The following is a 22,226-nucleotide window of genomic DNA, read 5'->3' as shown; positions in this document are numbered from 1 at the left end:
CAATCTCGATACACGACGAATATATTCCGCATCATTTGACTTTACGTAATATCTGCAGCCCGTCGAATACGTGATCCGATCTTTGTAACGCGCCTGTCCGACCATTCAGCCATCCATCCGTCCAACACGTATCCCAAGATGTATGGACTCTTGAAAGTGCATCGAGCCACGTCGCTATTAATAAGCCGCAAGCATCGAACCCGCGCACCCTTAGAAATGCATCCTGTGAAACTGGAACAACCGTTCTCTCTTCGACGTACGATCGTACACCCTAACTCGGATCAAGTTCCTCGTTATTCATTTCCAGGAACTGCACTGATAAATCCCTCAGTCCCACTTAAACGGAACGTTTGATACTGTCAAGATTCGTAATTTTAGCAGAAGTATTTTCAGTATTAGCACAAGTTCTGGCACGTTGCACGGTGTTCATATAGTAAAAAGTTATTATACGAAAGTGAGCATTTCCGTGGATGACGAATCACCGAGAACCGAGCGAATATTTGTGTCAGAGTATCGGTAGCGAACGAAGAGCAATTGGGAAAATGCACGCGACGGTAGAGATTCGGTTACACGTGATAAAACTGCTATTGTACGTGTGAGATCTTTAACTCCCGCTTCGTGCAAACTGGATCATTGTTATCGGGAAGATCAAGTATTTTATTTTACAGCTATTCAGCGAGCAAATGACCGAAGCAGTCTTTTGCTTCTATACGATAATTAAATTAGCTCGGAAGTTATATGAAATTGTTCGTACAGTTTCATAGGATAACATAGAAAGTAATAAACGTAATAGAAAGTAATAAACGTGAAATCTCTTCGTGAATCGTAATTCATGATCATCCGGGAGTTGAACGAACGAGTTTCGACTGAATCATGGAAGAATTCAAAACCGTAAGAAGATCGTGAAAAATCGAAACTGAGGCTTTACAGAGGCAGAGTTTAAGAGAACCGAGTCGTATTCGGCGAGTGGACCGTTGCAGAAGAAATCTAAATCACCACTGACTAAACCTTATCGAATCAACATTCCTCTGGTACATTCGAGAAGACGCATACACGGCGGCTGAAAAAATATCAAGAAACGGCAAGGTAAGTAGTCGTATAAATTGCCCGCGGCGCAGCGGTCCACCGGTACAATACGACTTCCAAGCGTATGCTCGCTCGCTATCGCCAATAACTCCGGTCCTTTCATATCTTGCCAATAATTCGTCCTCTAGCCAGCGGCGGAACAGAGAGAAAAAAAGGAAGAGAGAAAGAAAGAGAAAGAGGGAGAGCGAACTAGAGGATGGCCAGACTACGACGCGGGTGGATGGGTGTTCTTTCGGGCAAGTTCGTGGAGGGCGACCCAGGGAAATTTATCCAGCAGATAAAAATGTCTGTTAGAGTTTATATAGGGAACGGTGAGATTTCAATAAAACCCTCGATTGTAAAGTACAGATAGAGGAGGCCGTCCGGACGTTACACGGGTCAGTGAAGCTCAAAGTCTCCCTCTGTCCTCTCTTTATCGTCTCTTTCTCGCAGGGGCTGTTTCTCCAAGACTTCCACCGTTCTCGCTCCCTCCCTCATTCACCGGTTTATACCCCGCGAATACGACACGCCCCCTGTGCAGCGTCGCGTTATCGATACGTGAGCTTCTTTTTTCGCCGTGGAATCGTTTCTCGTGGAGTTAGAGGTTGCTGCAACCGATCCAAGACGTTTACTCGAGGGATGATCGAGGATGGACTGGAGCCTGGCCACCCGAGACCAAAGTCTGGTCTCGTTGTTGTTACTGTTTGTCGAGGATAAGGATGGTGGCGATGGTGGGTGGACGTGTCGTTGTTGGAATTTGTTTGATTCGAAGGTTTACTCTTGAAAATGTCACGGATTCACAACGGAGGCACAGTCGAGTTTAATGGGAATTCTGTTTGCTCTTTGATTCGTTTGTTGGTCTAACGATTAGACCGCGTTTTCTAACATCCAAGGGGAGGGGGGCGTTCTATTAGAAAAAGAAAGGTTTAAAATATTTGATCTGTCCGAGGTACGAGGAACACATAGACGAGGGAGAGGGATCGAGGAAGTGAGATTTTTCTATAGGCGTCGTTAGTCATGGGGGAATCAATAAGCGATAAAGAACGGTCTACACGAGCGGTCGCATCGGGAACAGTGATTCCTAAGCGCAGTAACGTTCTAACAGCTCTTGAACATGTGGTCGTCGCCGCTCAACGTGGCATGCCTTGAATCAGTCCGACTAGTAGCTACTATCAATCCTGTTCGCGCGTCCGCTTTAAGGCTACCCATAAAGACAGAATCGGGCGATTTAACCGAGGACCTGTGCTCCATTCCTTCTCGTTCGGTTCGACGGCCGAGAGACGCAAGCTTACGACCGATCAAATGCTCGTCCGCTGGTAAAAACACATATTGCCAGCGAATTAAATGAGAGAAGGTTTACGGTCGACGAGGACTTTGTTCGCCGCGTAATAAGCGATGCCGATGGATCCGAGCAACGTGTTCAAAACGAGGGTGGAAAACGTGGCTGAGAGTTTTCACGGCCGCTGATCTCGAACTGAAACAAAAGAAGTCGTTCCGAGAAGAACGTGGTCTCTCGTTCTTTTGAATTCTTAATTTCAGGCTTTAAAGCGCGTTTAACGGCCAGGGTGAAGTAACAATTTTCCGGATGAATTGTAGCTTGTTGTTCCTCTTGTTGGTACAACGATATCCATCGTCCAATTAAAATTATTGCTGCTGGGATTTCTATGGAATAAAAATTGAACGGAACAAGTGCAGGTGGAACAGGATGATGGAATAGAGTTTCAGTTGTTATATCATTTATTTCGGAGTGAGCAACACGAAGCGCGAATGAGATCCAAAGAAGATTTCGTCAATTGATTCCTCGATACCGGTACACTTCTGGTATAAAATAAATTGTTCACAATTTGTAATATAAGCCTTAAACGGTGTATTTGCACCTGAACCTTTCTCATCGTTTTGATATCTAGCACTGGGTCTATAAATTAGCTCGTCTATTTGGTGGCTGGCTGTACAGCGTACATGTGTCGTTTAATGGTCGTTCAAAGGGAAATTTCCAAATAACAACGCTTGTAGAGAAATTTCTAACATTGATCAGCTACGCCATGATCCACAGTACTCTATACGCGCGACGTGGTCGCGCGAGAAGTGGATAATTAGTACAACCGATCCGAATAGTCTCACGCAGGATTAATTACGCAGGCTGCGATGTACGCGCGTAACCACATACACAGCTGAACACATAAATATTACACGTAACACGTAACACGTGCCCGTGTCGCCGTCGACGCACACGCGTTCATATACATCTCTGTATGACCATCCATCTAGTTATAGACAGGGGAATACGTCAATTTGTGAGCCTGTGTATCTGTACGTGACTAAATAAACTTCCCAACACTTGCCACGTACTACACCGCTCACGTACACTCTGGACACCACTTAGTATTATCGGCCGAAGAATGACAGAACTTGCAAACATAAATATATATATATATATACATATACTATGTATATATCACTTTGTCTCTGCTGATGTGTTAAGTGTGTATATAATATATATATTACCTAACTGGTGCAGCTTTTAAACACACAAATGCAGCTGACCGACCAGTGGCAAAGTAGCACAGGTGTTGGCGTCTGTTGGCGAAATCGAGTTTCCTCTGCCACGCGCGAGACTGTGTGGTTCTATGCGATCCGACCATTTGGTGGTGTGTTCTACACGCGTTTTCCTAAGGTGAACCGTAGTAGCCGGCTACGTGAAACGACGAAACGGTGAATCGAGGGTGTGTATGTGCCGGACCGACGGTAGTTTAGACCACGATTTATAGGGCATTAAACCAACACGCGACCAGCCAACCCAATGCTCGTTTCGAACTCTTCTAGGCGCGCGTATAAATATGAGCCACCCTTCTTCCGCAAGATTATTCTGCCGCTTCTACACCGGGCTATTTTCTTAGTCCTAAACCAATGAAATACGCGTTGCGTTTAAATATTTCATGGTAACCTGGCTTTTACTACTTTTCGCTCCATGATTTCTCTATTTGAAATTTAGACGACCAAGAAGCTTTTAGAGGATACTTGGATAAACCCAAGTCCGAGTCCGCTTTGCGAACCGTATCGTTTGACCAGGATTAAGAATCATCGAACGGACGCAAGTGCGTCTGTCCGATAACGATAATAAATAACGATCCCACGTCAAAGAAGGAATTCCCTTGATCTATATCGATATCCTCTCTGCGTGTTTTTCTTTTACGACCCCTATCGTTCGTCCCCTTCCGCGTATCAACGCCGCTCATCATTACGAGCTCTCTCCCGCGCCAGATTAGAATTCTTATACGTTCAAGATGGGAAATCGATTGCTACAGGGAAGCGGATTCTCTGGTGGACCGTACGAGGTACGGTTATAGCATCGTATCTCGGGGGTATTTACAATATGGAAAAGACAATTTTCTGTTAACCGTTAGACAGTCATAAAACATGCAGAGGTTCGTTTAATGAACGATCATAGTGTATTTAAGAGGCAAATTAACGCGAGATTATTTTCATCCAATTGTCGGACTAGCTATTTTCTTCTGCTTAAATCCATGAATCAGCAGAAGCGAAAGTAAGTTTACTCCTAATGGCTTCCCTTACTTCCCGTTTCTTCTTTCTTTTCTATTATTTCCTTTTTCCCTTTTCTTCCTCTTTCCTTTCCCTTTCTGCGAATTTTGCAGTTTGATTTCGAACAATATATCTGCGTTTAAACGTACGTTGTAGAATAAATAATACATAGAGTGCAGATGATTATGTCAAGTCACGTTTTTAGATACAAATAGAAAAGAAACAGGTAAAAACTAAATCGAGTTTTCCTCCATCTTGGAAATATCATAACGAATAATTTTCTCACGTGCCTGTTTCTTCCTCGCGTTCTTCGCTTTCATCCCGTCACCCGTTCGGACGAGCACGCGTCTAAATTTGTTTGTTATCCGCCTAAATCGTCCAACATTTTTTTCTCTTTCGAACGAGCAAGCGTGCACGTTGATTTTGCACGAGCGTGTCTTTTATTGCGCACGCACGTTTCCCAAAAAATAGAAAGCCCATCAAGAGGGAGAAAGGAAAAAAGGAAAACAAGGCGGGGAAGAAAAAAGAGAAACGAGAGGCAGAAAAGAAAAACGCTAAAAATTGATCCTTGAAATCGCGTGCAATTCCACGGGAATGCTGTTTGTTTGTTGCACGGGAGCGTGCAAGAGAGCCCGACCGCTATTTCGAAAGGGAAAACAGTAAACGGTTCTCACGCGGCGTCCACTTGCGAAAAAATGTTTCGACGGGGCTACAAAAACGTCTGTTATTCTTGCGCTGCCTCGAGGTAAACTCGTTACCGCGGTTCCACGGGCGGTCGCACGGTTTTTCGTTCGCGGCCGCTTGATACAGCAATTACGATGAGGCAAACATGCGATAAAACTCTTTCGACCAACTTTTATTTTCCGCAGAAAGCGGCTGTATTCGAGCGAACAGAACCGGAGGACAGAACACGAGCTGGACACAGCCGGAGAGAAAGAGAATGAGTGACAGGAGGGGGAGGGGGGGGCAGTGGTGTATGAAAGGAGAGTGGTCCTAGACTCTCTCTTTCTCTCTCTCTCTCTCTCTCTATCTATCTATCTCTGTCGATGGATTCGTGTGTTTGCACTGCGAGAACCGGTCGTACACCGGTTTCCCAAATAGAATTTCAATCTGGGATGTAATCGCTGAAACTTCCGAGATCCCGCCGGCTGAATTGCATCGATAGAAGTTTCATGCCGTTCGGGAAACGAAATTTTCCGCGGGATCGACCTTCATCGAGAATAAGCGTCCTTCGATTACGATTTATGAGCCGCTTAATCAAATTTTGATACCGGCTCCTTCGCCGGGCAGAAGCTTAGTAGATCGAAACGGCCGTATCTCCATCGATGGTCGTACATCGCGACTGACAACTCTCTGGCTGTATTTTCTTTAGCCGCCATTTTCCATTTTCATCGAATTCCGAAGCCGATTCCACGTCGATTCCATACAAGCGGATACTCAATTTTTTCCCCGGGAATTCTTTCGGAAAAAGCTTCCAGGCCCCATTCAGGTCTCTTATCCTTTCGAGGTCCTTAAAAGCTCTCCTCTTACGTGGAACTCTTTTGAAGGAACACGAATTACCCCGATAAGTTTTTAGATTCGATATAATTTTGCGCAACGCGGACCACAAAGATTCGAGAGGAACGGGGTCTGAGTATTGGCCTTCGTGTCGTGTGTATTTACCGCAAACACGTAGCCAAGTACGTCCGGGCCTGAGTGGAAACGAAGGGGAGGATTGCGTTTCAACGTACGTGACGCAAGTAACGAGAATCGGAGGCTTTCCTCGCCGGATGAACAACCGATGATGAATCGCATCCGAGGCATTCACGCGATCGGCCCGTGCTCTGTTACGTTGTTTCCGTGCAGATTACGGTTCGTCGAGCCCCAAAGAGCCTCGCCCCTTACCACCCCCTACTTTCACGTTCAAAATCAAATCTTACGAATTTACAACGTACTTTCGTTCGTTCGTACTTCCGTTGCTGCTCTCGGAACGCAATTTTCACACGCGCCACTTTACCTTCAGCCATTCGGCGTAGGAAGCTTTAGAAATTGCACCTATGTGTCGTCTAATCCATTCGATTCGTCCGATTCTTTAGTGTGCGATTCTCTGAATGAGTTTTCAACAATTTTCAAAAGTATCCCGACAGCAGGCGTCCTCAAATGTATAAAGTGGAAACGATGAACGACGGGACAGCGACAAAAGGCAAGTTCTTTGGCGAAATTGAAGTGCGCAACGAGTTAAAGTTGATCCAGATAAGCTTGTTGGTTCGCCTGCGAGGTAGATGACAACGTTCGCGCGAAGATTCCGGGAAACGAGACGAATCTCAAGCCGGCTGCTTGTGCAACACGGTAAACGCATCCTACAGTACGAAAAGGAAGGAGGAATGTCAAGGGGGAATGAACGATAAAACTCGTCCGTATGTCTTTCAGACTGCAACTCGAACTGCAGAAGGAATACACTTACTTATCAATACTAACTTATGACAAAATCCGCGTTCCTTAGTTACCAAACCAATAAAGTGTACATAAAATACATAAAGACGTACAAAGATACGTAAACATTCGTAATACGTCGAGTATACTCGTCGAGCATTTGCTAAACGAAAGGAATATTTGTTTAGGAACCAAGATCATGAAAATACGAATTTTATTAGGTTGGCAACTAAGGATATGCGGATTTTGTCAATACTAACTAACGAGGGAATACACGTTCCCCACATTTCGGACAAATGTTCGCGCCCATCGGTCAGCGTCGCCTTATTTGAAATTTCTGCATTTTCTTAACAATAAGAATATACACGATATCTCATACTTTCTATATCCGATAACTTTGTCACTATATTCATCTAAACGAATATGAATCGTTAATCGAGCTTCTCAGAAGTCAAACTAATTGACTCGACCTTCACGATTTTTTCAATTTCATCGTCTTGAAACTTAATTGGCGTTCAATTGCCCGAGGAATGTCTAATTCACTTCCATGAGTTTATTCGTCGAAGAAAAGTCGTGCAAGCGATCGAACATCTCAATACGAATCCTAAAGAGTAAAATTTCTAACATCGTTTGTTCTGCTTTTTAATTTAAGGAGTTGCGTTGAATTCTGAACAACTCTTTAGTAAAATTCACACACTGTGACCACCAGTCGATAAAACTGTCCGGATACTTGTGAACGATCTTCTACTTATCTTCCATCATTCTTTTGTTTTTTTGTTTTTCTTTTGTACTTTAACTTTTCTCCGTTATTTTTGGTATTCCAAACGATTCCTTGAGAAAATCATGACCGGTGATTTTCAAACTTTGTGTTCTATTTTCTTATCAGACTGCAGGATTTTTACGTTACTTTCCTAACTGTTCGAACATTTTGTTCTTTGTATCATTTTGTTTTGTGGGAAATATTTAACTTTTCTGTATATACGGGACGTTTAATGGTCGGAATTTCAGCCACCAAGGAATAGGTAGATATCAGCCGTCCATGCAGGGGAATCTCAAAATTAATTTAAAAGTTGGTTCGCGTACACGTTGCTGCTTGGCCACCGCGTATAATGACCGCAGAGAGAAGCAGCAGTTCCTGTGGAAAAATGAGCGAACCGTGGCCACCAGGTTCGTTACTTTCGCCCATTGACCAAGCTTCTCTCAATTTTATCCTGCCCTCGTTCACTGCCCTCAAATTTCCATGGCCAACTCCATCGTAGTGTCGTTCTTCCAGCTTTCAAACATTCTTACGTCGCGCCGCATCTGATTCTCTTCACAAACGCGAACTTTTCCGTGAAGATATCTGTATAATGTATATACGTTTACTACATACGCAGAATGTACAGTGCATAGTCTAAGGAGTATCCACCATTTTCATGACATTTCCAAAAATCCTACGAGAAAATGTACGAAGCAAAAGATGATCAGCCTGGAACTACGAGCTGCGATAAAAAATTTTTTCAAAAATTTGCGTTTTCGATAAAAAGGTAAAGGTCATCTCTTTTCCCAGTAAAGGTCTATCTTTTCCCAAATGAACCTGTTTAATAAACTTATTAGTTCGACGGTTATAACGTTGTTGCGAATATGTAATTCGGTCGAAATAAAATAATTTTCCATAGTAACGTCTCTAATCATTGAGTTTCTGAAATCAAAAGATCATCAAGTGAAAAATACGTAGCCCCATTTGCAACAATCAGGGTGACCTTTACCTTTAATTAAAAAACCAATAAAAGTGTTAAATATGGTTCCACTGAATATTGACATTCAAATAATTCTATGATTTTTACAAAAATATATATTTAGGTCATCCCATAAGTTCGTGTCGACTTTTGTGTATACATTTCATATTTTAAAGAAAAACAAGAGAACTTTTATCGAGGCGGAATAATCGCCCTACCAGAAAAATGGGAAGAAGTTGTACAACGAGAGGGGGATTACATTTTTTCATGAAACTGAAAGGTATGTAAACAATCTTAACATATATAACCGCTCGAAAAACGGCACGAACTTATGGGATGACCTAATACTTGTGCCAAGCATCCCGTAATCTCTATATACATTTTCACATCTTAATCTTCATTTATATTATTACTATATTAAATAATGTTCAGATCAGCTTTCAAACTTAGCCGACATAACCATGATAGTCGAGTCTCGTAATACGATTAATAAAGTAATTCCAAAAAGGTTTCGTATAACGCGTATAATAATATACATTAAACGTGTCCATAAACGTTCGAATATTTTATTGTGCCTGCGTGGATAGGTCATATATCCCGGAAGTATCGAAACCTCTATCGACGTCGAAAGCGAGGGAGGTCTCGTTTCCGTTCTTCGACAATTAAATTGCGATCGATCACCGATTGACATTAAAAGCAATTTCCACTCTTTCCAGCAGGAAACTGCATTAAGGGGTTCCGATGTCGGAGCGGAGTCGACATCGCGAAACAACGCGAATCCCAACATTAAAAGCAATTAATACGCGGACCGTTTTCATTACGATTCCATTGGTGAATCCCGATCGAATCTACCGATATCGGCGTTATCACAAAACCCACTGCTATCTAGCTTCGCGTACGTTTTCCTTCTATCTGGCTTCCGTGGCAGGAATATTGCGCCGAGACGTAGAGCGCAAATGAAACGGCCCTCTGAATTGCCCTAAGAAATGTACACACGGATTTCTACATGTGTACGTGACCCGTAGCATGGCATATGCTTGCTCTAGTTCCAATTTCTGGCTTCGCTACCCTTTGGTTGGTCGAACTTAAAGCGCCCCGTATCGGCGCACGGTGATTCCAGTGGCGATAGAATGGTTTGCGGAAGAAGCAGCTGATACAGTCCAGTTTCGTCAGCGAATGTGCGTAGCGATTAGTTTTTTTTTCTTTTTTTTTTTTTTTTTTTTTCTTGGAATTGTCCGTGAAATTTTTCATCCGAGTAGTTAGGTTGATAGGATAATGACCCGATTTGTGTTCCTCGCGATGAACGAATAGTTTCAACTAGAATTTCTAATACTCGGTCTTCAACTTTAGCTTTTCATTTATTCAGTTATTCTCTCGCTATCGAGTTTCTCATTTCGTTAATAAAATATTTCTTTAATCTGATGAGATATAGCCTGATACTCAGCGACGAACATTTCTCTACGAGAAAGTAACAGCAAGACCTTATAAGAAACTATCTATTTAAAAAAGGCTATGAAATATACCTTCATTTGCATATTTTGCAATTTCATATTCATACAGAATGTGAAAGTGTATTTTTTTTATAGAACAATTTATTCAACGGTATTTAATTAATATCAATTCCTCGCGCAATATTTTTACTGCAGTATTTTTACTGCTTGCGTTTCTAAACTAACATCTTCAAACGAAATAGCAAATATCTAAGCAACACGTAGCGATACAGCAAACTCGTGCGTCTAAGAATGAAACTGTTTATAATGAGAGAATCGGCTGCAACAATGTTAAATCATTCTACTGTCAGAATTGATATCACATTTTTGATATTATGTAGACACTTGTATGCACGCGACCATATTGCGGTGGCGCTATAGGATCCTTGACGGGTTCGTTCGTGAAAACTAAAAAGTAATTTCGCGTGGAATCAGACGGACGAAGCTTTATGCGGCAAGGATTGCCGTTTTCGCGGTCGAATTTAATTTCACCGTGGCCACATCAACGGGAATAACAATATGAGCTGCGCTCCACGAGAACGCGCCATTCGCGAAGGGATTTGCATTTGCGTGCCGTGATTAATTATTACCGAAATACCGTTCAACATCGACGCTATCGTAAAACGAAATTACGCTCGTTCTCGTTGATTTGCATTGAAGATCTTTCGATTAAAAGCAACAATTTCGCCAGTCATTTGTTCGTACGACGCGGAAAGTTCGTGACAGTCGAAGTATCGCGCCGTATAGACGTATCGTGGCTTTTAACGACGTGATTCGTCGCGCAAAGCGTTTTCTATATTTTTATCCATTTTGCACGCCTACATTTACATGGCTACAATATGGACGCGTGAATTCTGCACGCGCGGAACCAAGATTTTTACGTGCGAATTTTTGATACGCGAATTTTCCGCGTGCAAATTCTCACACGCGGAAGCAAATTTTGCACGCGTGTATTTTTATACGTACACAGGTTCACGTATGCTCTCGGCAATAACGACGAGAGATAGATTTCTTTATATATATTTTCACGTGTAACATAAATTTTAATATTTTCCGCAACATAACATATCGCAACGCAATAGAATGTTCACATATTGCCACGCGTAACGTTTGTTGTCATTAAATTCCATTCGGTAAACTATTGGGTTGTCAATTAAACGATTGCGGATTTTGTCATTAGATGGTAAAATTAGACGGTATTGACAAAATCCGCAATCACTTCGTTGCCAACCCAATATAACATCTTTGTCTAATCCCCATAGCTGATCTCATATTCTTCGTTTTAAATCATCTGAATGCCGAGTTCCCCGAACGAAACCCCCTTTCGGGCAGATTCTCACCCTCATTCGCAAGCTTCGTCCGCACCCTTCGAAGCGTCAAGTGAAAATAGATATATGAACGGGAACAAGTTGATACAAAGGGAGGACAATTAATCATCGATATTATTTCCCTTTACGCGTGGCATAATGCTTCCAACGTAGCGTGTCATCCGAAGTCCCACCCTTGCGATAATTTGTCTAGCGGAAATTGAAAAGAATGACGAATCGTCTGGAACCAAGAATTCCACTACTCTCTCAAGCTTCTCCGATATTAACCTTACTCAATTTATTCAGAATTATCTCAGTATATTCGACAAGGTTACCGAGTCGACTCTCTACGATGCACTTTTAAATAAAGCCATGCAATAAGGGGAAAATCGCGAGAATGTAAGAGAGACGAAAATAGAGACAGCGATATTGCAGACAGGCAGATGTCAATGACAGAACCATCTGGTTCTCATGGATGCTCTTTCCTCGGTAGAATCTACTATCCGCACACATGTACATACACACACACACACACACACACACACATATATATATCTATACATGTATACAGACGTGTGTACGTGTCTGGAAGAATATACATCATTACCCCGTCAGTCTTACTTCTTCCCGAGGAGCGTGTAACAGCTGCGTTGAATAGAGAGTCGCTGCTCGATAGGCTCGACGACGTTATCGCGTCGAGAAGGGACGACGAGGTTTCTTCTTCAACCGTTGGTGAAGGATTCATTGAAATTACGGGCAGAATGGAATCGCGGGAGTGTAAAAATTCAATCCCGAAACGTCTGGGTACTTTGGCCAGTTATAAGCCTAGCTTGGTGCACGTGGTTCGCGTCTTAATAGCTGTGGTATTCGATTTGGCCGAGGAGATATCGCGAATACAGACGTATAATCGCGTGTAAAATAAATAAGCGTTCTCCTAGCGAATAATATCGTATTTTCTCTTCGATAGAGCTCTTCGGTGGAGATTAGAATTCTCGTGCAAGTGCCAAAGCACACTGCAAACACGACTTATCACGAGATCCTTGTTTGCAGAAACCAGCGTGTCGTTACGTGTGCCCTTCGTGCGATACCACTGCTTTGTCTTGTAGGAAATTCGGCTATTTCCAGCTGGTGAGAACCGTTTCACGAGAAGAACAAAATAGGGAGAAGTGTTTTTGTATTCGGACGAAAGCCAATCGTTTGTCGCCGATCCCTTTGTTGAGCTAAGAGGAAGAGAATTCAGAGCAAGAGAAAGACAGAGTAAATAGGTTTTATTTTTTTTATGGATTGATTCGAATCCCAATGGTCGTTTAAACCCTCGCGTTCGACATTAAGTTCCATAGAGACTGATTTAGCACGTGATTCTATCGAGTCCCTACCCGAGGTGGAGGCTGGCTTATTGAAACTATATTTTTGCTTTGGCTTGCGCGTCTGAGCGCCCGGGACACCGTAAACAAGCTAGCTGCGTATCAAAGAAAAATCGCGAATTTTCAATTTTGCGTATCAAAATCCTTCTATACTTTGCCATTAAATATACACAATATTCGTTGCTCGTCTATCTACGAATATTTTCTATTCCTTCGTAGCGTACTCGAAGAATATTTTCATAGTCAGACACGACGCATCTATCAAACTTCTCACAATTCTCTTACGAAACACAACAAAGATTCTTCACCTCCTAAATTACCTAATCCTCTTGAATCCACGCCACATCCTTCCACGATTATTTACCGATCAACGACATTTAATAAACTAACAAATGTACTACGCAAGTTACGCACGTGGATCATAGACTTTCCTCTTACGATTTCATAATTTTCGTTAAATTTCGAAAAATTTACCTACTACTGAATTTCTTCCTCGCTGTTATTTCAACGTATTTACCAACACCGATAAAACTTCAAACTTTTCACTCATGAAATTTCTCCCGATAATATCAGTTCGATAGCTCAACTGCCCGCAACACTTACCGATATACCACTCATCTTATTCTTCGGTGTAAATCAAATTTCACAACTAATGAGAACTATCTTCCAATAAAACTTCCAGCTTCGAATGGCTTAATACTTCCAACCTTATTCAGAGATCTCTAAATCTGCCATCTTTGTGGGCGCACAAATACAAGCGATTCCACCCTTCAACATGAATACACGTAATAATCCAGGTATGTCTCGATTCGGTGGTCCTATCGATCCGAACCTTCCATTTTTGGTTGGGATTATCGGACGCTGGTTTACCGGATCTTAATTCGTATCCGAAGTCAAGGTATAATGCGAATACTGTTCGGGATACGCGTTTCGAAAATGGGCAAAGGATCCAGCTTGGCGAGAGGATAGATCCGAGATTCCTGGAGATCGTCGTGCTCATCCGGATACGAGACTAATACGCAAGGCGCAGCGGTGGTTGGATTGTCATTGCTCGAATCTCAATCGAAGGCTCGCATGACCGATGAATCGATATTAAAGCACGCGGAATCCTCCGAGGGATGATACGAGATATATATCGGTTGATAATCCCAAGCTACCAGGGAATCGCTCGCTCTTCGCTCGATCTCGTCAATAGTTGGATCGTTCATTCGTGAAGCTGAGATTTAGCAGGAAAATGCGAGAGCAAAGTGTATCGTGAGAATAGGTGGAAAGAAAAAAGACGCTTGGCATCCGAGAAAATTGATCGGAGGTTCGAGGAAGGAGGCAGGTCCGAGCGTAGATCGGGCGGCATCCTCATGAAATTCCATGAAATTGCATATTCCTTTCTGACGAGGACAGTGCCAGTGATTTGAATATCAAAGATCGCTTGCTCTTTTTCGCCATTGATTTCTCGACTGGAAATTCCAGCGGAGATCGGAAAGGCCAAGGGTGAAACAAAGCTATCGTTTGATTTAGGTTTCGAACGATGGCTCTCGCAAACGAGGCGCGATTGACATTTCCAGGGAAAAATGCATCGTCGATGAATTCGATACGTGGAAATCATGTAAATAGAAGGATCGTGGAGATAGTGAAGATCAAAAGGGAAGCTTTCAAGCCCGGTTTCCGCATTTTCGAGGTAACTACTTAATGGTCAGAGCATAGTTGACACGGTGGGCAGATATTTCATTAAAACTTGCAATCCGATTCGAAACGGGAACGAAAGTAAATCCTGTTAAAGCTCGCCATTACGGTCAAACGTTTCTGCTCCTCTAACTTTTTCGAGGAAGCCAAGTGGACACGAAATAATTGTACTAATAGACCAGAAAAACCGACGTGCTTTGTGCAAAGGGAAAAAAGTTTGAAAAGTTAACGAATTAGTATTATTTTTGTTCCATTCTCTTTTCTCTTTTTTCTTTTTTTTTTTTTTTTTTTTAAGTTGCGGCGTGGATATTTTGACGAGGCAAAAGTGTAGATACGAAAAACTGATTAAAAAGACACGAATTTATTATCGACCGGATTGATACACATGACCGGTGCCAATTCGCCGTGTATGCGTGTGATTTGCACGAGAAGACATTAAATTCACAGCATTCTCGTTGCCGTGATTGACGACTTCCGCGAAAGTTCGCGAGATTAGTGAATCGACTAGCACCGCTGCGATAAGGTATTACGATTTTGTGGTTGACACGCGAGCTAAGCTACAGCAAGAAACGTACACATATTTTGCTATCTGTCAGTGCCAACGCTTGTTAGCCGAATCGAATATAGATCGTTGAAGCAAATATCTTTTCCTAAAATTACCGCACAAGTTCTCAAAGGGTACACGATATTCCTCAAGTTATTCTCTTTTTTAACTATGTCGTATTAAAATACATTTTTTCCAATCACCACACGATAAAAAAGTCCAAAAATTAATAAAAATGAACTTATATCTTTCCCATACAGTGTTCGTTTGTTTCAATGCTTTGAAGAGTTTTATACGAGTTTCACCGGCTTTTTTAGTAGTTCCATTTGGAAACATTTCTATTTTTACGAACGAATTCACACGATCATCGAGGAATGTTCTACGCGATTATTACACGAGCCGGAAGGGATTGACGATCGTTTTCCGTTTCGCGCGAATCGATCCGTTTAACCTTAATCAAAAGAGCGCAGTTGCAGCCGGTGAATTAAGAAATCCGCAGTCATGTATAACTATGAAACTTTCTCTTAAAATAACTATTATCGGCGCGCGTACAATTGGACATCGTAGACGATTCAATGAAGAAATCGAGTTAACATGGAGGGTGATCGAAGTAAGAGCCGAGAGGAAAGTACGACCACTTGGCTGTCGGTTCCGAGAGAAGCTTTCCGTTCCATTTCTACGAATACGAGGCGTAGTGGTGGAAAAAGTTTAGTAAAAATGTTGGGACTGTTCTTGGCTGCGGAAGCTGGACCTTCCGCCTTTTCTCAAATTGCTCCACGAATCTCGGCGTCTCTTAAAATTTCCATGCCATCGAAGTTTCGAAAGAAGCCGGCAGTGGCTTTAATCGAATCGATTCTTCACCGAAGAAGATCGTGATTAAAAACGTTCGCCTTGAACGCTTCGCGGCAGAGCGCCGGGTCTCGCGCTTTCATTCGGGCTGGTACGGCATTAAAATCTCGAACAACTCCCGGCGATCACCTGTTCCACATTTATTACGGGTGCGCGGGAGAAATTCTCGAAGAATATGGAGATGTTCCGCCGGAGAACATTTCCATTTTAATGCCGTTCCGAATGTATTCTCGCGCGGCGTGAATTCTAAAAAATGCAACCCCCGCGTCTCATAAATTCTTCCGCGGTCGGTGAAACAACGTTTTGCCCTAGAAAAGATTTAAAACTAGGCGGCCGAAAAGAGCAACTTTGAAAAATCCCCGTGCGCGATAACCAAGTTTCGAAAAGCCATCCGAAGTGAAACGCGAAACAAACAACGTCACTGTTATGTTCGGGTCTGGCAAGAGGATCGCTCGATGTTTCAACAGCGAAACGTTGACTATCGTTTGGATGGTTGGCCAGCGAAAAGATCATGGCTCGTAATAAGATATTTCGAGTGGCAGAACCGTTTCTTTTATCGGCGCTTGCATTTAAATGCAAAGTATTATTCAAATGGCACCGGTTTCCTCCACCCCTTTTGCTCTGTCTCAACGCCTCCTCTTCCTGTCCCTTATTGGTCTTTCTTGTTCTCTCTACTTTCTCCCTCTCACCCTATCTCTCTGTCTCTTTACTCGGCCACGTTTCATTCTCTTGGTACTTACGCCTTCTCTCATCTTCCTTTTTCCATCTCGTTTCGTCCACGCGATTCGATATTCTTTACCTAACGTTTCTTCTCTTTCTCGTCGGTGGGACGGTTCGCACGCAGCTGAGACGCCCCTGGGACAAGAGGCTTCATTTCCTGATATTCAAATGCGCTCAAACATCATACCCGGCCATCGTGTGCCCCACAGAGGCGCTACGCCGCGGTTTCCGCGCGGATAAGCCGGTTCAACCATCGATGCACGCCGCCAACGCGGCTGCATCCTACTACCGCGTCCCGCTATGCTCGCACCTTCTCTCGCTCCACTCTTCTTTTTCTCGCCTTCTGTCTCTCCCCCTCTACGTTTCATTTCTCGTCTCTCGTCGTTCCTCTCTGACGGCCACCAAGGCTCGCAGTTCGCGTTGGAAAATGCAAATCGCCACCGGTGAGAGCAACGGTTATGAAATCGTAAGGGACGCTGCGCTCTCTTTTAGGACGGATCCCGTTATAACGAAGTCGCAGGGCTCGTTTTTTTCGTCCCGCGGAATTGCATTGGTCGCTATGGTCGGTCTCGGTTCCACGCGAGCTAATCTTCAGGAAGAATATTAAAGTCAGATATCGGGCAACGATGGCGGAATGGTGAGGGAAGTTCGAAGGAATCGAGTGGGAATTCCTGCCGATAAAAAACATTCTTGTTGTTGGAAGAAGTAACTTGGGAAATATGGATAAGTCGGGGCATCCTGCGAGAACGTTCTACTTACGAAAGAGACAGAGAAATTTGGTTACGGTGGACGCGTATTCGGATAAATTAACTTTCTGATGAATTCGATGCGTCGAATCGAAGTGGATTTCCACGGGTGTGTGCATTGCACATTCGGATGTTTCAGATGTTCCGTTCGTCGGAACGTCGACACGCATTCGGCGTAACCGTAGCCTAGTAAGCAACGCGCAAGAAGATTTATTAATTCCAACGAGTCGAAGGAAGAATAGCACGCGATTCTTGCCGCGTCTCTTCGTTCCTTTTCTTCCAGATCGAGTGGTGCATTCCGATAATCAGAAGGAAGACTTCTTGGCACTCGCGTCAACTCGGAAACCAGATCGATATGAACGACTTCCAAACACGTGAACTCGCCGCGTTCCGCGAACTTTCCACATTCTTTTCTCTTTCTCTCCTTCGATTCGAGTCTGTTCTCTCGAGCGCGTCTGAGAAACCAGTCTATACGTATATTGCGTGCACGCTGCTCAATATGCCCGGCTGTCGAATCGTACGATATCTTCCCTTCTTTTTCCAGTAACCGAATTTCTCTTCCTCCACTTGCTAGAAAAGGAAGCAGAACGTAAGGGAGAATGGAACGGAAGAGCAAGACACGATCGTATGAATTAGAAATGATTCGGGACTTAGAGAGTGCAACGGCGCAGCACGGGAGAGTGCCGACTACCGGTCGGCTCTGCGTTCCAGGAATCGTCGAAAACCACCAGGATACGGTGTACAAGGAACAAATAAGGCGACAGAGAGAGAGAGAGAGAGAGAGAGAGAGAAGGAGAGAGAGACTGGCGAAAGGGACGGACGCGATTCTTCGGGCAGTTTTCGGGGATCGATAAGAGGAAGACGGTATTGAATCTTGGATGAGACGGACGACGACAAATTGAAGGATCAAAGCGACCGAGGGAACCACGCGACGCGGTTTTATTGTTCCACCATCCACGTGTCTGGGTCTGGTACGTATGGTATGTTGGCTGGGGCGACTTCGTTTAATTATACTTCGTTTAATAATAATCGTCCGCATAGACTAAAATCTCGTTGAAGCAGAGTTAATAATTGATCTCTGAAAAGCCACGCTGATTAACTTTATAAATTCGAAATGTTGAAAAAACCGACAATATCTAGCGCAGTGCTATTATACAATATGTAATATTTTTCGATCATACACTCAAAACCTGTTTCTTTTTTTTTTTAAATTAGTATTAGATACTAAATAGTATCTGGCGTAGTGGCAAGGTTTCTGATTATGAAATTTGTTGGAGCATCTCTGTTTATACGAGAAGAAAGCCGTGTCTCTCTTTCGACTTTCTACGGCCCTTAAATTGCATCGAGCTACCACGGTTTCGACTAAAATTGAAGCGCGCGAAGGTTTCGCGGCGGTCAGCCATCTGGCCACCACACGCTAAATACCGGCACTTGGACAAAAAGAGCGGGACTAAATGTCCGCCGGGCAGAGAAATAAAAATTTTATTCAATATTCGCGGTGGCGGTCTTTGATGTTTATTCGAACAGGTACCGCCGTTTATAATATTAAATATTTCGATATGCAGTGAAAAGCAAGATGAACGAACCAAGACAAATAAACAAGACAAATTGCTAAGAAACGATGCAACTTCGTTTGAAATATTAACTCGACGTTAATTTGTACAAATTGTGAAATTCATATAAATTATATAAATTTAGATTTCGTCCACGTTGACTGCCTCGAAAAATACGCCACTGTTAGATTACATATTACAAATATCGAAAGTCAGATTCAGATTTTGCACCGTTCAATTCATCTTCTTTTCCAACGAATTTTAGATCGACATGTAATTACGAATTCATTATTTCGTTGTAGAATTCTTGCGGATATTTCGACGATGTGTCGTCTTGTACTTTTCTATCGTTACTTTTTACGCGTACAAAATTCTAACCAATTAATTATTTCCCTGGAAATGCTAGGAAATCTGTCGCATTCTGTTTTCAATGTCAATATTTTCCTCGAAACTCTATGCGATCCTTGAGAAATATTGTTACACGTACTATCAAAATCGCATTTCATTGTCTAGGAATAGAGCCAGACGTATTCTATCGGATAAATTTTCACACCTTGCCAAGTTCCTCCCACTCGGGCAGCCCATCGTCGTTCATTCGTTATCGCGTCGTATTTCATTAGCCTCGTAACGAGGAAATTTATCAGACGAACCGGCGTCACTTAGAACGACATCGTTCATTCTTCCGAGCGTTGGCCTCAAGATGCTTCTCGAAAAAATTCATGGGTCGCGTCATATTTTACGAGGGTGAACCAGTACGCAGATCAGAGTATCTCTGTGTGTTTCTCGGCCAGGGCGACAAAACTTTTTCGCGCTTAAGACGTAATTAATAATCCTGAATACGCCCTGCCGTGACGTCTTCTACGCGGACGTATACAATTGCTGCACTAGCTATTCTAGTGTCCGGATAGGAGAGCTTCAACATAATGGAGGGGTCCCTAGAAAACACAGAGCGAACATCGCCATCCGACTACACTCTCACGCTCACCATAATATGCACGTATATACGTTCGTATATTATCGCGTGAACCGACCCGCGTGCATGCTTTTACGCAAATTGTCGTGCAATATTCGCGCTAGCTTTAAACCGAATTCATAACGTCGACAAACTGCATCCTCCAAGTATTAAGGTATTAAAGTAATTGTTCACAGTAGATATAATACGAGCGAACCGGACACGAAACGCGAATAATTAATTATCGCACCTCCTTGTAAATGACGACCTCCGCGATATTCCATCGACCTCGGATAAATTCGTGCGCCATCGTCGTCAACTTTTTCCCTGGCGAGTGATTTTCTCGCACAAACAGAACACAAGCTTGTGTTTCTTTCTGCAAGTTACAGGTAAACGACGATGCAATCTACGAGAGGCCTGACGTCTCTTCTCGTTGGTTTGTTTCCATGCAATTGGCTGTATGGCTTAATTAGAGCGGTCGTAATAAACGAACCCTGCAGGGAAGAGTTTAGAGTTATAAAGAGCAGAGAAGAACGGTGGAAGGGCGAGGAGGAGGAGGAGGAGGAGGAGAGGGAGGGGCGAGATTGCGTGTCGTTTTGTCCCGGTGAATCGCTGGCCAGATTTTCCACCGGTGATAGTAATTCGTCCCTAACGTGGACTTTGCTCGAAACACGCGGACATTCGATGCTCCGGGGTTTCTTCCAATTTGTTCTGCTTCTTTGTCATGGTAGTCGGGTTTTTGGTCGTTCGCCGAAAAGCTTGGTGCAGAGTTAGAAAAATGTAATTACCAAAGGTTACGATATTTGGTGGCTTTCCTTTTTATAGTACGTATGACACGCGGCATAGTTAATTCCGTAGACCGAATTAGATTTTCAAGGATGAGTCTTTCAAAGATACGAAGTCTTATACATGCTGTGTAAGTATTTGTGGTTTGCTATCTGGCGCCTAACGTTACGATTATGATAACTACGCTCTCCGATCAAGTGTAATCTGATACGCCTGTATTTGTTTGTGAAAATAAGAATAAATTCGCTTTCTTTCGTTACTTCGCAGTGATAACGTGTGTTTCCAATCGCGTTGCTTTTTGGTTTTTTCTTCTTCCACGTCGACTCTCTTCAATTCGCTACGAGCCGAACCAACGACGCAAAATTGATACGATACAACCATACAACAATTAACGTTACACAACTTGGCGACATTATATCCTTAAGAAGAGAATCTGTCGATCCCGTACACCGTGTCATTAAAAATACAAACCTACCGAATCTCCTAACACCACTGTGACAAAACTGTAACGTTACATCGAAGTTCTGTATACTTGTACAACCAGAAAGAACAAACACATCCAGCTGTTTTGTAATTCTCACTCGAATCAAAAAGACCTGGGCGTCGGAAAACGACCAGTCCTCGAACACAGGTAAAAAGACAGGGAAGCGCGGGGAAGATCGGCAGGACAGTGTAAACGAGACGTAGCCGTGAACGATAACGAACTAGAAAAGTACATTTGGAGATTAGTTTTCGCGGTAGAGTAGAAAGCGAGTTAGCCTAGATGCTACATAGAGGAGAGAAAAAGAGTAGATGACGTCACGATCTCGTCGGGTCTCGAACAAGCTACCTCGTGAACGAGATAACACGAAATGGAGAGGGCGGATGAGTCTGTTAGCGATGAAAATAATAGGGCCGCTGGAAAGTGCAGGCCGCGCGACGCAAGCGCCAGGGGGGTTTGCTCCAAGTGGTGCTCGAAACAGCTTCGGCACGAAGAAGAACAGAGACGTCGAACGGGAAAGACGGCAGAGATAGAAGGAGACGCCGCCTATCAGGGTAGAAAAGTGTAAGAATGGAGAGTGGCGGCGGAAAGAGCACAGAGGTTGAAAAAGGATGGACCTGGGATGGCTGTACGTTGAGAGCCGAGAAATAAGTTTCGGGAGGGTGATAAATCGGCGAGCTTCGCGAGAAGTGAGAACACGCTTGCTATACTACGTGTACGAAACGAGCCTCGGTAGAGACGGTCCACCGAGGAAGATGAGACCATAGGAGAGAAGCAAACACGGAAGCGAGATTCGTTTGTTGAGAGGTGGACACAGTGTCGAGAGAGAAGTAGAGGATGAGAGAGTGGTATCGCAAGAAACGTGGATCTCGTTGGTCGAGTTTTCGCTCTTTAACCCTTTTACGTGGCGGTAGCCACGTAGACGTATGGCTGTTCGGTGCACTTGACCGAGCCCTTATGGTTGTGCCGCACGAGCCGTGTCACACGACGTAGGAAAAGATATAAAGTTGTCGCCGACG

At 43.4% G+C, this 22,226-nt stretch overlaps 1 protein-coding gene and 1 long non-coding RNA gene across 11 annotated transcripts in view; one reads left to right on the top strand and one right to left on the bottom strand.

Annotated features, from left to right (window-relative positions):
• LOC126919251 (lachesin-like) overlaps window positions 1-22,226 on the bottom strand; it is a 281,367-nt gene that overhangs the window by 103,880 nt on the left and 155,261 nt on the right. The window lies entirely within an intron of this gene.
• Window positions 94-20,683, top strand: LOC126919296 (uncharacterized). The gene is made up of 2 exons (XR_007711537.1): window positions 94-8,571; window positions 8,676-20,683. It is a non-coding gene; the product is annotated as an uncharacterized LOC126919296 (long non-coding RNA).

The sequence above is a fragment of the Bombus affinis genome, chromosome 8 (genome assembly GCF_024516045.1).
Source record: "Bombus affinis isolate iyBomAffi1 chromosome 8, iyBomAffi1.2, whole genome shotgun sequence".
Classification (NCBI taxonomy): domain Eukaryota; kingdom Metazoa; phylum Arthropoda; class Insecta; order Hymenoptera; family Apidae; genus Bombus; species Bombus affinis.
Note: the sequence above shows the minus strand (reverse complement) of the source record. Positions and strands in the feature narration are given on the sequence as shown.